The sequence below is a fragment of the Lissotriton helveticus genome, chromosome 10 (assembly GCF_964261635.1).
Source record: "Lissotriton helveticus chromosome 10, aLisHel1.1, whole genome shotgun sequence".
Taxonomy (NCBI): Eukaryota; Metazoa; Chordata; class Amphibia; order Caudata; family Salamandridae; genus Lissotriton; species Lissotriton helveticus.
Window position 1 is genome coordinate 483,370 of NC_136071.1, and position 14,714 is coordinate 498,083.

A 14,714-nucleotide genomic window follows, 5' to 3' on the forward strand; every position below is an offset into this window, starting at 1 on the left:
CTTCAGAATCGCCACTGTTCAACAGGATCGCTTTAATCTCTCCTTGATAATCACTGTCAATCACACCACCAAGCACCTGGATACCTTTTAAAGCTAAACCAGATCTCGGGGCAATTAGGCCAAAATATTCGGAAGGTATTTGGACACCTATTCCAGTTTCGATTATGGTAATACCATTAATCTTCAGAATGTTTTCTTTTAAAGAATGCAGGTCTAAGCCCGCAGATCCAGGGGTAGCTCGACATGGAGCCAAGGCTCCAGGGGTAATTTCCCAATAGGATACTGTACTATTCGCAGTATTCGGTTTGACCTCAATTGCTGGAGGAAATAAACGCATGAGAGGAGAATTGGTATACAGATATGGTCGATTATTCAAAATTAACAATGCATCAGATAAATGATCTCTCCAATTCTTGTAGGTACCATCTGACAATTTGCGCAATTGATCTTTCAGTAATCCATTCATCCGCTCAATCAGACCGGATGCTTGAGGGTAATAGGGTATATGAAACACCCACTCAATATTGTTTTCTGCACAGTAATTTTGCACTAATCTGCCTTTGAAATGAGATGCGTTGTCAGATTGCACCTGAAGTGGAGTACCATAGTACAATGTAATCAAATCTAGAGTTTTCATGGTATTAATTTGTGTTGCATTTTTACAAGGAAAAGCGATTAAATAACCACTAAACGTGTCAACGACAGTGCAGATATATTGGCAGTTCCTATTCATTGGTAAGGGGCCTATGTAGTCTATCTGCCATATTTGGGCAGGAGACTTTCCTCTATGTAATTGTCCTTTCACTATTCGGGGCACCTCTCTATGTCGGGAATGTTGGCATATAGGACAGTGGAGTATAGCTGTTTTAATTAAGTCATAGGGAATGTAAATGCCTCTCTCAGTAGCCCACCTGCTAGTAATTTTCTCGCCATAATGTCCTGCTTTTTGGTGAGCCCATTTCGCCAAGCCTGCCAAATCAGAGTCTCGTTGGTCCACCACTGCCTCACGGATTTTAGAATGTTCATCTGCAACATCATTAAATAATTTATCTAAAGAGTCAATAGATGTATGAGCATCAACATGAACGACTATGACATCACTCTGAGGAAGGAACTCCCAGATGCTTTTCCACACCTCTTTTCCCTAAATCTCTTTACCTTTAATTCTGAAATTATGAAGTTTCCATGTGGGTAACCACATCACCAGTCCATTCGCAGTGGACCATGAGTCAGTAAAGATGTAGCATTTTCCAGGTAATTCTTGTTTTAAAGCTTGATATACAGCGTATAATTCTACAAACTGGCTACTCTGCCCTTCACCAGTGGTACTCAGTAATTTTTGTGTCGTGGGGTTACAGGAGACAGCTTTCCAGTGTCTCTTCTCTCCTATGTACCTAGCTGAACCATCCGTAAACCAAACGTGTCTTCTATCCTCCGCGGACAGGTCATCGAATGGCTTACCCCATTTAACAGGTGATTCCTGTACTACAGGTACGGAGCACTCATTCTCTCTCTCTGCCATCGGCGCCTGCGCCACTTTCTCATGTAACATTGTCACTCCTTTCGGACCCACACGAGCCCGATCTTGTATATACCATTTCCACTTTATTATGCTCATTTCCTGAGCATGTCCAATTCTATGGGTTTTTGGGGAACTTAAAACCCATTGCATGATAGGAATTTCTGGTCTCAAAATAACATCGTGTCCCAACGTCAATTGTTCAGTATCTACTAAAGCCCAGTAACATGCAAGCAACTGTTTCTCAAAAGGTGTATAACGCTCACCCGCGTCTGGTAGCTTTTTGGTCCAGAAACCTAGAGGTACTTTTGTATTGCCTTGCTTCTGCCACAGACTCCAGTTTGCATACATATCTTGTACAGAAACATTCAAATCCACATCACCATCGCGTACTGGCCACAAATTCAGAGCATGCTGAATCGCTTCTTTCGCAGAATCAAACGCATCTTGTTGTGCAGTATTCCATTCAAACACATTCTTTTTACGGGTAACTTTGTACAAAGGGGCCAAAATCTGACTCAAATGTGGAATATGTTGGCGCCAAAAGCCAAATAAACTGATGAATTTTTGGGCTTCTTTCCTATTTTTGGGGACTGCGAATTCTGCAGTTTTCTGTTGTACTTGAGGAATTACTTCTCTGTTCCCCTCATTCCAGTGAATGCCTAAAAATTTCACATGTTGCGCTGGACCCTGCAATTTTCAGGATTAATCTCCCAGCCTTTGCTTTGTAAGTGTGCAATGATTAGTTCAAATTGAGTTCGCACCTGATCTTGTGTCTCACCTTGAATTAGTATATCATCAATATAATGACACACTTGAATTTTGGGATCAATAGTTACCTCATCTAAATGCTCTGCTATTATTCGATGGCATATTGTCGGACTATGCAAATAGCCCTGTGGATGGCGTCTAAACGTCATTTGATGGCCATTCCACGAAAAACTGAATTGTTCCTGACATCCGGGTGCAATTGGAATGGAAAAGAAAGCATTAGCAATATCAATGGTTGCATACCATGTTCCTGAATGTTTCTGAATTCTCTCGATCAGCGTAATAACATCAGGGACTGTAACCGTCAGCGGAGGTGTATGTTTATTCAATTCTCGATAATCAACTGTCATGCGCCAAGAATTATCACTCTTACGGACCGGCCAAACAGGATTGTTCCAAGCCGAAGTGACAGGAATTATTACTCCTGCGTCCATTAGATCTTGAATGGTAGCACTGATCTCATCGTGCCCACCTGGAATGCGGTACTGTTTCACCGAGACCACTTTCGTAGCTTGAGGGATCTTAATCGGAGGCATCATTAAACGCCCCACTCTCACAATTTTGGTTGATATGTAAGAAGTATGTCCGAACTTATAACATCCATCATCCAGGTGCAATGTCATGCCTTTTAAAATATCGATGCCAATTATATATTCATCAAGAGGTACCACCAATACATGGTACTCTTTTCGGGGATTTCTTCCAATTTTTAGTTCAAGTTTAGTTTGTACAGCAGGGGTCTCTTTACCACCTAGCCCAGTAATCGTGTAACCCTGTCCTTTAAACTTTTTAGGATTTCCAGAAATTAGCGTGGCCTCTGCTCCAGTATCCACCAATGCTCGGGCCCTCTGTATATTTCGATGTCTCCAATATATTTCAATATCTACATAAGGCCTATGGTCTTTACGAGACCAATTTCGCACTGGAGCTTGACCTACTTCCTAGTCTCGTTTACCGTGTTCTCGCGCCCAAGACAAATCAGGATAAAGAGTTTCGTATCGTTTGGGTAATGCCGCATCCCGTTCATATCCTTTATCCTCACGGAAGGAATTTTTGTCATTTATAAAATATTGTGATCCTCTCTCATTAGATCGTGTACTTTTATCTCTCATACTCCCTTCTGGAGATTGCTCTCTCCCTCTTTCCCTCTCTCTGTCTCGCACAGAATCTCTTTCTCTCCGGGTGTAGGGCGATTCATCTCGCGTCCTATCCCACTCTCCTTCTCTCCATCTCTCTCTCTCTCTCCCTCTCTCTGTCTCTCACCCGAGATGTACCAGTATCGTTCCCACTGTCAGCAGAATGGTCAGCACCTAGGTCCTGTTTACGAACCTTCCTAGCACCTTCCTTCCTATCCAAGCCGCGCTCACGAAACATATTCAATAGCACATTATTGGGCTGGTCTCGAATGTCCTTCTCACGGACACCATCCCTAAGCAGTGCCGTGTACATATCACGTCTAGTGAATCTATAATCATTAGTGCGGTTTTCCGGTCGAGACTGTCGTTCAGGTTTAATCCATTCACCCAACTCTCCAAGTTCGCGCACAGCTTCAATCACGTCAGACAAGCGACTACCAGTCTGATTAATCAGCAAAGTCATCATTACTTGTTTGTAAGCAGGAGGAGATGTACGTATTATTCTATTCCTTACAGAAGGATTAAGCACACCATCCATTAATCGATCAGCCGCATTCAAAAAGATAGCAGTCTTCATGCATTCCTCTTTCAATCTTTGAGAAGCATCTCGCAAAGTGTACCATGGCTTGTCCTGCAGAGGCCAATCAGATTCAGTAGGGTATTTACGGTTACAGCCGTCAACAGCCAGCTGTAAAAGATTAGTTTGATTATTGCCATTATAATGACGAAAAGTCTCCTGAATAGTGGAATCAGAGCTCAACGTACAAAACTTCATCGCATCACCCTGATCTAACGAGATACCTGAAGCACCAGTGTCAAAAAGACGGACCATCCAAGTCAATAAGGATTCACCCGACTTCTGTCGGAAGCGATCCAAAATGTCATTTAATTCTTGTTGAGTATAATCCTCCAAACTGTGAAGAGGAACACCATGGGGATTTTGAGGATTACCCTGCAACTTTCGTCGATGAATCGGATGAGCAGAAACATCAGTAGGACCCCAAGAAGGGTCTCGGCTCGTATTAGTCGAATACGCATGCGCCGCAGTCTCATCATTAGAAGACAAAGAATCAGACGAATTCCAAATATCACCATCCCACTCATCGGGATTCCAATCAAGACCTGCCTTCGCAACGAACATACGCACTTTTTTGGTATTAACTTTTCCACGTCGATGTCTATATTTATATTTCGCAATGCGGACAGCAGCCCTTTCGGCCACAGCCTGATAAGTGTCAAGTTTGTCAGCGAGCAATTTATTCTGACATCGCAAAAGAGTAATCTCATTTTGAACTTTAACAAATTGTTCTTCCAAAGTCTTATTTTCAGTCAACAATTGAGCACAATTTTCATGTACAATCCTGTATGCATGCAACAAAATCCGACCTACAAGAGGAAACTCAGAATTCTGTACAATCGGGACTTTTTGCAAGCACGCAACCACCTGAGCTGGATCGGCACATTCTAAGAACGAAGCCCAGCTTTCACTCAAACCTGTAGAATTAGCCCACTCACGCGCAAGCGCTTCGTAAGCAGTAGCCTCCCAACCAGGAATATCAACAGGCAATTGAAAAGTCGGTTTCACTTTCTTCGAAAACATTTTATAATCAAAACAAATCAAAAAATCGATCAAAAAACTGTACAATCAATCAAATATGTACAAAATCAAACTAGGCGAGAACACACAGATTCTCTCATGAAATCACAAAGGCATTCCCGCACCAATAGATCGAAAACGGTTCGCGACGCCAAGTGTAACGACTGGATTTTTGGATTACTCGGTGGCCATCAATAATGGCTCCTTCAGCCGTCACGTAATTTCCCTCTTCTCAGGTCACTATTTACAAGACTTGCCTGAGAAGGCAATTATGAGCTATTTACAAGCCTATATAATTAGAAATATAACTAACATCTAGGGGATCCCTTATCTTATATCCTATGATCTTCACTTTATAGCCCCACGGCAATCTGACCTGGGCCAACCTACCCCCTCTTGCGTCGGAGAGCAGCTCCTCGTTTTACGTCCGGCGACTTATTCTCTCGCGTTTAACGTCCGGATGACTATTTTCTCTCGTTTAACGTCCGGATGACTTATTCTCTCACGTTTAACGTCCGGATGACTTATTCTCTCACGTTTAACGTCCGGATGACTTATTCTCTCACGTTTAACGTCCGGATGACTAGTTACTCAGTCCCTAACTCTTAGGATCAATATCATCTATGTTTCCCACTGGTGAACCTATTGTCCCTCAATGGGGTGTTCTATGGGGGTCGGTGGCACACTTAAGGTGCGCCAACAATATGAACTAGTTTCAATTTAGATAGAAGCGGCCTGATTAAAACATTTGGGAGTTGCTTCCCGCATTGAGTCTACCCTATTCTCCATTTCTCAGTTACCTGCTAGAAGGGTCCAATCACCTGCTAACCTGCCAGTATCTGGTTGAAAGGAAAGGTTAGCCATATCCTAGAAACAACACTCAAATATGGATATTGGATATCATCACTTTATTTCATACATAATTGTCATCATAGCAATCTAAACACTATTACAAGTAGTTAGCATTTACAACCTAAAAAGGGAGGAAAGGTTTGTTATTAGTTATATGTCTCCTACTCTAACTCAGAACGCCTCACCATGTACGTGCGTCTTTCCATCTCGGCAGTGGAGCTGATCCCTCTCTCCCTCTCTCGGGTCTTCACTCGCTCCGGACTCTGCTCTCCCACTATGGCTCACGGATACACGTCTGCACCGCTGCACCTCGTCTACGCTGCCTTGGTTCTTGGAACTTGAACCCTCTTCTGGATTGCGTCTCGGCTTCTACCACTCCTGCATGTTGCTCTTACAGGATTCTCGATCTCTTCCTTCTCTTGGTTACAAGCCAGTTATTAATCACCAGCTCTTCAGGACAACTTCATCTGTCTGCTCCGCACGTAACTCTCTCTCTGTCTGCTACTTGCTCTTTGATAATATATCTCTCCCTTTCTCTATGGAAATTTCCAGTCGTAGGCCGACTCCTACCGAATTCCTGTACCAGCCTCCGGGGTCCCACGCCGCATGCAGTGGCCATCTGCGTGTTGCGTCTACCACCAGTGAACCAAATACATTCCTTCGATAAGGGCCGGTCTCAACCGGTTTCTAGCTAGCGAACAACACCTCTTCTCTAAATATGCCCTTTGCTCTCCGAGCGCCTCACACAGACGAGGCATCTATCTAAAATGGATGAGACAGTCATCCAAGATGGCTGCTCTATGGTTTTGGGCCTACGGGCCTAACTAGCTGCTAAGAGGCATTAAACCCTATTAAAGCACTCGATTAAGCCCTATTTCTAGATGAAAGGGTTGCTTAGACTGAGATGACAGTACAATATGGTCGTTTCCAGTCTAGAAAAGACTAGAAATTATCCGGGCGGTACAGAACCACAACTCCAGCTGGTCATTTTGCACCTCCTACGTATCCGTTCGAGGTTTTGCAGCTAGATTTCATCCACATGGAGAGGTGCAACAATCTGAAATACGTACTCGTTGTTGTTTGTGCCTTCTCAAGATGGGTAGAAGCATATCCCCTAAAGGACAATACTGCCTTGTCCACAGCGAAAGCCCTTGTGAAAGTATTCTACCCCAGATTTGGAATGCCTAGAATGGTCTGGAGTGACAATGGGAGTGAATTTGTGGGTCGAGTGATGAAGAAAGTATGCGAAGGGCTGGGCATTCATCAGAAGTTTCACGCTGCAAATCACCCCCAATCAGCTGGACTAGTAGAATGTTATAATGGCACGCTAAAGTTAAAACTAGCCAAAATTCAAGCGAGCACTGGTCTTAAATGGCCTGACGCTCTCCCTTTAGCACTCCTATCAACCAGAATGACTGTGCATTCGCGAGTGGGACTTAGTCCATATGAAATAGTTTTTGGCCGCCCGGCCAACATATGGGGAGTGCCAAGGCCCACAAAGTTCAGTGAAATCGAACACCCTGTTTTGCTTGACTATCTGTACGAATTGACGGCTAAATTGCGTGTTTTACACCAACAGGTCCATGACACCCTGCCTCCGGTCTCTGAAACTCCAGGTCATCCCATCGACCCTGGATCCTGGGTTCTCGTGAGAAACTTCCAGCGAACCAAGAACGACCAGCCCAGGTGGACCGGACCGCACCTCGTCCTTCTTTCCACAAGATCAGCTGTTAGAGTGGAAGGGAAGAAAAACTGGATCCACGGGATCAACTGCAAGCTGATCCCTTTACCTCTGCCGTACGACCAGTGGGTCCAGAAGGGTGTCGCTGACTCAGAGACTGAAACCGTGCCACGTTTTCTGCCTTTCAGTGATGCACGTGTAAAAGGAACACTTACTGAACAAGAGAGTGATAAAATTTTGCAACCAGCTGTATCACCATCAGTTCGATTGGACACTACAGAACCTGAACTCCTTTTCCAAGATAATACAATACCAGGAAAACAACGATATAATCTGAGGTCGAGAAATACGAACTAATAAAAGTGTTTTTTTTCCTCCAAGTACTATTTTTGAAAGCGCAGCTCTCCCATCTGAGAAACTTGCTTATTTTTGTTTTTCGAACCGCCATCCGGGTTCCGCTGCTAGGGCCGCGATTGCCCAAAGTCTTTGGGGTGCAGCTGACGACGTTAGGTCGACAGTTCTGGTTGGTCCAAGAGAGTTGCCCTAGACTGACAGAAGCATTCCTTAGCAGAAACAACCTCCCATCGCGGGCAGCACTTTAGAGAGGATGGAGTTTTTTGAGATATAGAGACCTGCCAAAACAATGAACTTTAAAGCCAAGATATGTAAAATGATGACAAAGAAAAGCTTTTTGATATTGTGCATTTTTATGTTATTCAGTGTGATGATATTTTTAATAAGATATGTTTTATTCTCTTTTCAAGTGACATTTGCACCCACTACATCGCCCATGCCTCCTCCTTCTACTGTTTCCCCACACTCTTTTCAACCCCTTCCTGAACATGAATCCGCTAGGAGATTAGAGTTTATTAATAACTCCTTTGTTCAGCTCTTGCACCAACACCAACTTGTAATAAACACGACTAACTGTTGGGTGTGTGGTCTTATGCCTAACACAACGGATAAAGGTATCCCTTATCTGGTCCTGCCTTTCAGCCATAATGGTTCTGTGTGGGCATACAGAACAATGTTCATATATGCACGTGAAATCCACCCCCTACGTTCTGTAAAAGACAATCCTAAGAATAGTGCTCTAGTTAAGAGTATAGTCGACATGATTAAGGTAGATATTTCCTATGAAACTACCCCCGAAGATGAGACACTTGCATATATAGGATGGAATGTGACCGGATATGGAGCTACTCTGAGTGAGAAACAGCAAGCTAAGAGATCGTCCCCGATTTGGATTGTACCCCATCAGGGTCACCTGTGTCTGCAAGGTACTGGCAAGAATCCCAGAGCTCAGTTAGGGAAAAGTATCTGTACGGAAACATATGTTTTTGGGTCTCAGACTTCCCCTGCGTTTTAGCAGCTAAGGGTACCTATTTCATCTGCCATGATAGAGCCTATACAAGGTTGCCCCCTGACTTTTCGGGCTCATGTTTTGTTTCGTTCCTGTTGCCTCCCAGCGGCAGACTACCACAAGACAAGGATAGTTAGAGGTGTCTTGAGTAAAGAAGACACTGCAGGACAAGAATTTGGGGACTTCGTAAAGGGTTTTCTGCCGTTTTGGGGACCAATGGTTAATAGCAGGAACATAAGGCAATTGACAAGGGTGGTTGAGTCCACCGTAATTGAAACTGCTGGTGCCCTTAGTAACTTGACTGCTGAGCTCCAGTCGGATCGTCTTATGACCCTTCAGAACAGGGTCGCTTTAGATGTCATACTTGCAGACCGAGGTGGGGTATGTAAATTGATCCAATCGAGTTGCTGTGTTTTCATTCCAGATAACGCTCCAACAGTGTACCAGGCCATCTCCAAACTGCATAAGATTTCCGAATCTATTCATGTCGATAAAGGAGATTGGTCATTAATGGGGTGGTTCTGGGAACTGATATCCGGCTGGGGATGGAAAATTCTGATGGTCATTGGGATGGTCTTAGCCATTTTTTTCCTGTTCTGTCTGTGCGTGCAGTGTGCTCCTGCAATATGTGGCCTCTGTGCTACATCATGTGTAAGGAAACCTGTATCAAGAGACGAGCTAAGTACTAGGATGATGTTACAGCAGCATCTCAATGACTTTAGGAATATAGACCTGGACTCAGATTAGCATGAGATTAGGTTAAATTGCCTATGTAAGGGCAAAAGGAGGGTTTGTAGTTCTGAAAATTCTGGACTCGTGAATAAAACTTTGTCGTAGCATGACGAATTTGATATCAAAAGACCGAGAATGACTAGTACACTATGTATAAGCATTTTCGTCTTGCTCAAGTAACGATTTCACCTCGAAATCGTCATTTTCGTTCTGAACCCTTGGGTTCCATTTTGTGCACGGCAGCCATTTTGTGAGTTGCCCTCACATAGGCAGATGATTAAGCCAAATTCGATTCCAAAGGACACGTACACCTTAATTGACTTTCCTGTGACCTGGGCAAGTTGGAACCATTGCCCCAGGCCAAACCTGTTTGGTCAGTTCCTCTCCCAGTGGCCGAACGAGATAGCATCAAGGGACAACATGCCATAAACCCTTTTCATCGCACACACACCCTGCCTAATCTTGCTCACACCTGTCCCTGCTCTTTCTCTCTCACTTGCTTTATGATGAGGAGGTGCCCGTTTTTATTGGGGGTCCACCGATATCTGATGGAAATGTTGGGCCTTGCCGGGTAATTTGTTGTGGGCTGGACGTTCTGAAATGTGGGCTTGTCATCATGACTCTGCTTTTCCTTTGTAATGGAAACATGTGAACAGTATACTAAAATGTGGAGAATGTTTGCCTGAAGCACAATATTTTGTATAAAAAGAGAAGCCTGGCTTTGTAAGATTGAGCAATCTCCTGAGAATATACATCCCGTGTTGTTGTACTTCTAGGACGCCTGTTACTTGGTTGCATCCAATAAATTCGATGTTTGACTTCACCTAGAAGACTCTGTGTTTCTGCGGTCTGAATCAGGAAAGTACTCGAGGTCTTTGGGTGTACCCTGACACCGCTGGGTTACCGGTTCGGTACCGGTTCTGAAAAACCCAGTACCTCACCTGGTGAAAACCGGGCGCATGGCTCGTTTCAGTGAGGCCTGGGCTTTATCAATGCTGCTAAAAGTATTCACAAATTGTGTCAGTTCCTTCAAGAAAGGCTTACCGAAAAGCAGGCCTTGAGCAGCCGCCCCCGACTCCGATGCGGAAAGCTCTGCCAGTTTGGGGTCGAGCTTGAGGAGGTTAGACCTACGCCTCTCACTAGAGAGCGCGCAGTTGGTGTTTCCTAATTGGCAAGGTGCCCGCTGTGCCCATTCAATTAATTCATCGGGGTCTACCATGGAAGAGGATTCTTTGGCCACGAAGCTGAGGTCCAAAATTTTGGTAAGGGGTCCTAGGAGATCCAAAACCTTGTCCTGGCAAGCACGCCAGGACCAATCCAAACCCTTGTTAGGGTCCTATGCAAATTTTTTCAAATATGTTACCATGGTGGGATCCACCTCTGGTGTGTCAGCTAGATTATCTGCTAAATCAGGTCTCGGACACTCTGAGCGCAGACGTGTACGAACCTCCTTTTCAAATGGTTGACGGATATGCTGCTGCACATACTCCGCCACAGCAGGGGAAGGGAGCTACGCAGTGGAATGTGGATGCACAATGTCAGCAGGCTCAAAAGTTAGCACAGGAGGATGAGTAGGGGCATCCATGAAATGCTCCTTGCACTTTCTCTTTTTTGGCGGAGGAGGAGCAATCTCAGAGGACGAAGAAGAATGCTGGTCATCACTGTCCGCTTCATCTGCAAAGGATTTGGATTTAGAAGAGGATGAAGTTTGAGCGAACCTGCGAAAGTCAGAGGCATGTGGGTTGCCTGGAGATGTCGTGGATTTTTTTGACGCAGGCACCCAACCTTGTTGTTGCGCATATTTGGTTAAATGGCGTTTAAGGGGCGTTATTGCGCGAACAAGCGCCTTATTCATGGAGTGTTGTACCCCCTTGTCAAGAGCCTCCACCAAGTCCTGTTCAAGGAACTCTGACCCTTCCTTCTCATAGTCACCTTCCTCATCGTAGTAATATGACTCACTCATGATACACAGGTAGTGTAGGTATAATGCCCACTTGGTGACCGAAAATCTGGTTTGCCAGTGGCAAAATTCTGGGGGAGTGAAAAAACCCCGCAGCAAGCAAGACAAGGCAGCCAAACTGCACCAAAATTTTTTAGAGGGTGGAGGGAGGGCTTGCTGCCAACAAAAACCTCACTCTAGGCAAAGCCTATGCTTATAATACAACCGGGACTTTTTCACAAGCTCCGGTGTCAGCAGGGTACAGCTGTGAGGCCGTGGGCGTGTTTGTCCTTAGGACGAACTCTCGGCCGGCTCCGTTCACTGAGGAAAGTGAAGAACGAAGGAAATGTGTACCGCGCATGTGCGGAGTCTGGCGTGCCTCACAGACAGGGAGCAGCTCGCGCTAGACGCGCGCGAGGCTGCTCTACCCCTCAGGCTCCTCTCTACAAAAGAAACGGGACACAGGTGACACGCGCCCTGACCCCGGGAGGTGACATACGCTCCCCGCCTCGAGCGCCGCAATCGAGGAAGTGAAGCGGCAAAAGGGAAGGAAGCGCTGAAGCGAACGCAGCAAAGGTGCGAACCAAGCGCAAACACAATGCAGCAGAAAGTGCGAGCACAGCGCTAATGAAAATATCGTAAATACAGGCAAACAGTACATACAATATGAAAGAAAGCACTTATCTGGCTGCGGAGCAGCAAAGAAAGAGGAAGTGGGATTGTTTACATGGCTATTTATACTACAGACTCTATGGTTGTTACCCAAGTGTTTCTGGGTATTGTCGTTTTTACATGGCTGCTGGGCATTTCTAAATAAAGAAATGAGACTATCATAAGCGGAGCCTCCTGTCCTGCAATAGAATTATCTTTCAAAAATCAGAAGGTGCAGCAGCAAGGAAACTGGACACTGCCCGAGGATAGAAAACAGCAAGCAGCGCTTGAGCCCACGAGCCTGAAGGCAGCACGTGCCCCGCCGGCTGTGACGTCACGGGCACGCGTGGCATCAGTCCTTCGCCTGGTACGCAGGGCATGTGACGTGTGACCTGGGAGGGGCAGGGGGCAGCGGACGAGAAGAGCCTCTCAGAGTGGTCATTTCTCTGCTTTGTTGTGGGTGGTTGAGAAAGATGCCTAGTCGCACTGACTATGGGGGGGGGGGTACCTGTTGTTTCTACCTCTGCTTCTATATTTTTATTACATGTGGTATGAGACTGCGTTATATTTTCAAGAGTGGCTCTTTATTTTAAACACCGCCTGGGAGTGCTTTGAAAGAAAAATCTATGTGCAGCGGGAGCAGTGTTGCCTCTGCCTCACCCCACCCTCACTTCACCATCCTCGCAGTGTCACTCTGAGCATCCCTGCCCCCCTTTCTTCACCCCTCCCTGGGTCTCACCCCAGAGCTGTTGGCATTGCTTATGTTTAAAAAAAATGAAAAAATGTCATAAGCAATGCCAATAGCTCTACCTTTAATAATGCCGAGAGCTTTGCATTGCAAATGCTTGTGTGTGTGTGAACTGAGGCGAGAGGGCTGTGTCCTGCCCCGGTGAGAGCAGGCGCTGCTGAGTGCCTTGAATACTAGGCTTGTGGCCTCCAGCCGCGGGGCCACGTCACGAGCTCTCACCAGTGACCACGACTTCAATCTACGCAGCCTGCAGAGGAGAGCCTCGTCTCTATCGCTGTGCCAGCCGGTGCCCTCCACATTGGCAGGTGACTCCTGTCTTCACTGCAGTCTGCAGCCAGTGACTGTGACTCCACATTGGCAGGTGACTCCTGTCTTCACTGCAGTCTGCAGCCAGTGACTGTGAGTCCGCATCGGCAGGTGACTCCTGTCTTCACTGCAGTCTGCAGCCAGTGACTGTGACTCCACATCGGCAGGTGACTCCTGTCTTCACTGCAGTCGGCAGCCAGTGACTGTCACTCCACATCGGCAGGTGACTCCTGTCTTCACTGCAGTCTGCAGCCAGTCACTGTGACTCCACATCGGCAGGTGACTCCTGTCTTCACTGCAGTCGGCAGCCAGTGACTGTCACTCCACATCGGCAGGTGACTCCTGTCTTCACTGCAGTCTGCAGCCAGTGACTGTGACTCAACATCGGCAGGTGACTCCTGTCTTCACTGCAGTCTGCAGCCAGTGACTGTGACTCCACATCGGCAGGTGACTCCTGTCTTCACTGCAGTCTGCAGCCAGTCACTGTGACTCCACATCGGCAGGTGACTCCTGTCTTCACTCCAGTCTGCAGCCAGTGACTGTGACTCCACATCGGCAGGTGACTCCTGTCTTCACTGCAGTCTGCAGCCAGTGACTGTGACTCCACATCGGCAGGTGACTCCTGTCTTCACTGCAGTCTGCAGCCAGTGACTGTGACTCCACATCGGCAGGTGACTCCTGTCTTCACTGCAGTCTGCAGCCAGTGACTGACTCCACATTGGCAGGTGACTCCTGTCTTCACTGCAGTCTGCAGCCAGTGACTGTGACTCCACATCGGCAGGTGACTCCTGTCTTCACTGCAGTCTGCAGCCAGTGACTGTGACTCCACATCGGTAGGTGACTCCTGTCTTCACTGCAGTCTGCAGCCAGTGACTGTGACTCCACATCGGCAGGTGACTCCTGTCTTCACTGCAGTCTGCAGCCAGTGACTGCGACTCCACATCGGCAGGTGACTCCTGTCTTCACTGCAGTCTGCAGCCAGTGACTGTGACTCCACATCGGCAGGTGACTCCTGTCTTCACTGCAGTTTGCAGCCAGTGACTGTGACTCCACATCGGCAGGTGACTCCTGTCTTCACTGCAGTCTGCAGCCAGTGTCTGCGACTCCACATCGGCAGGTGACTCCTGTCTTCACTGCAGTCTGCAGCAAGTGACTGTGACTCCACATCGGCAGGTGACTCCTGTCTTCACTGCAGTCTGCAGCCAGTGACTGTGACTCCACATCGGCAGGTGACTCCTGTCTTCACTGCAGTCTGCAGCCAGTGACTGTGACTCCACATCGGCAGGTGACTCCTGTCTTCACTGCAGTCTGCAGCCAGTGACTGACTCCACATTGGCAGGTGACTCCTGTCTTCACTGCAGTCTGCAGCCAGTGACTGTGAGTCCGCATCGGCAGGTGACTCCTGTCTTCACTGCAGTC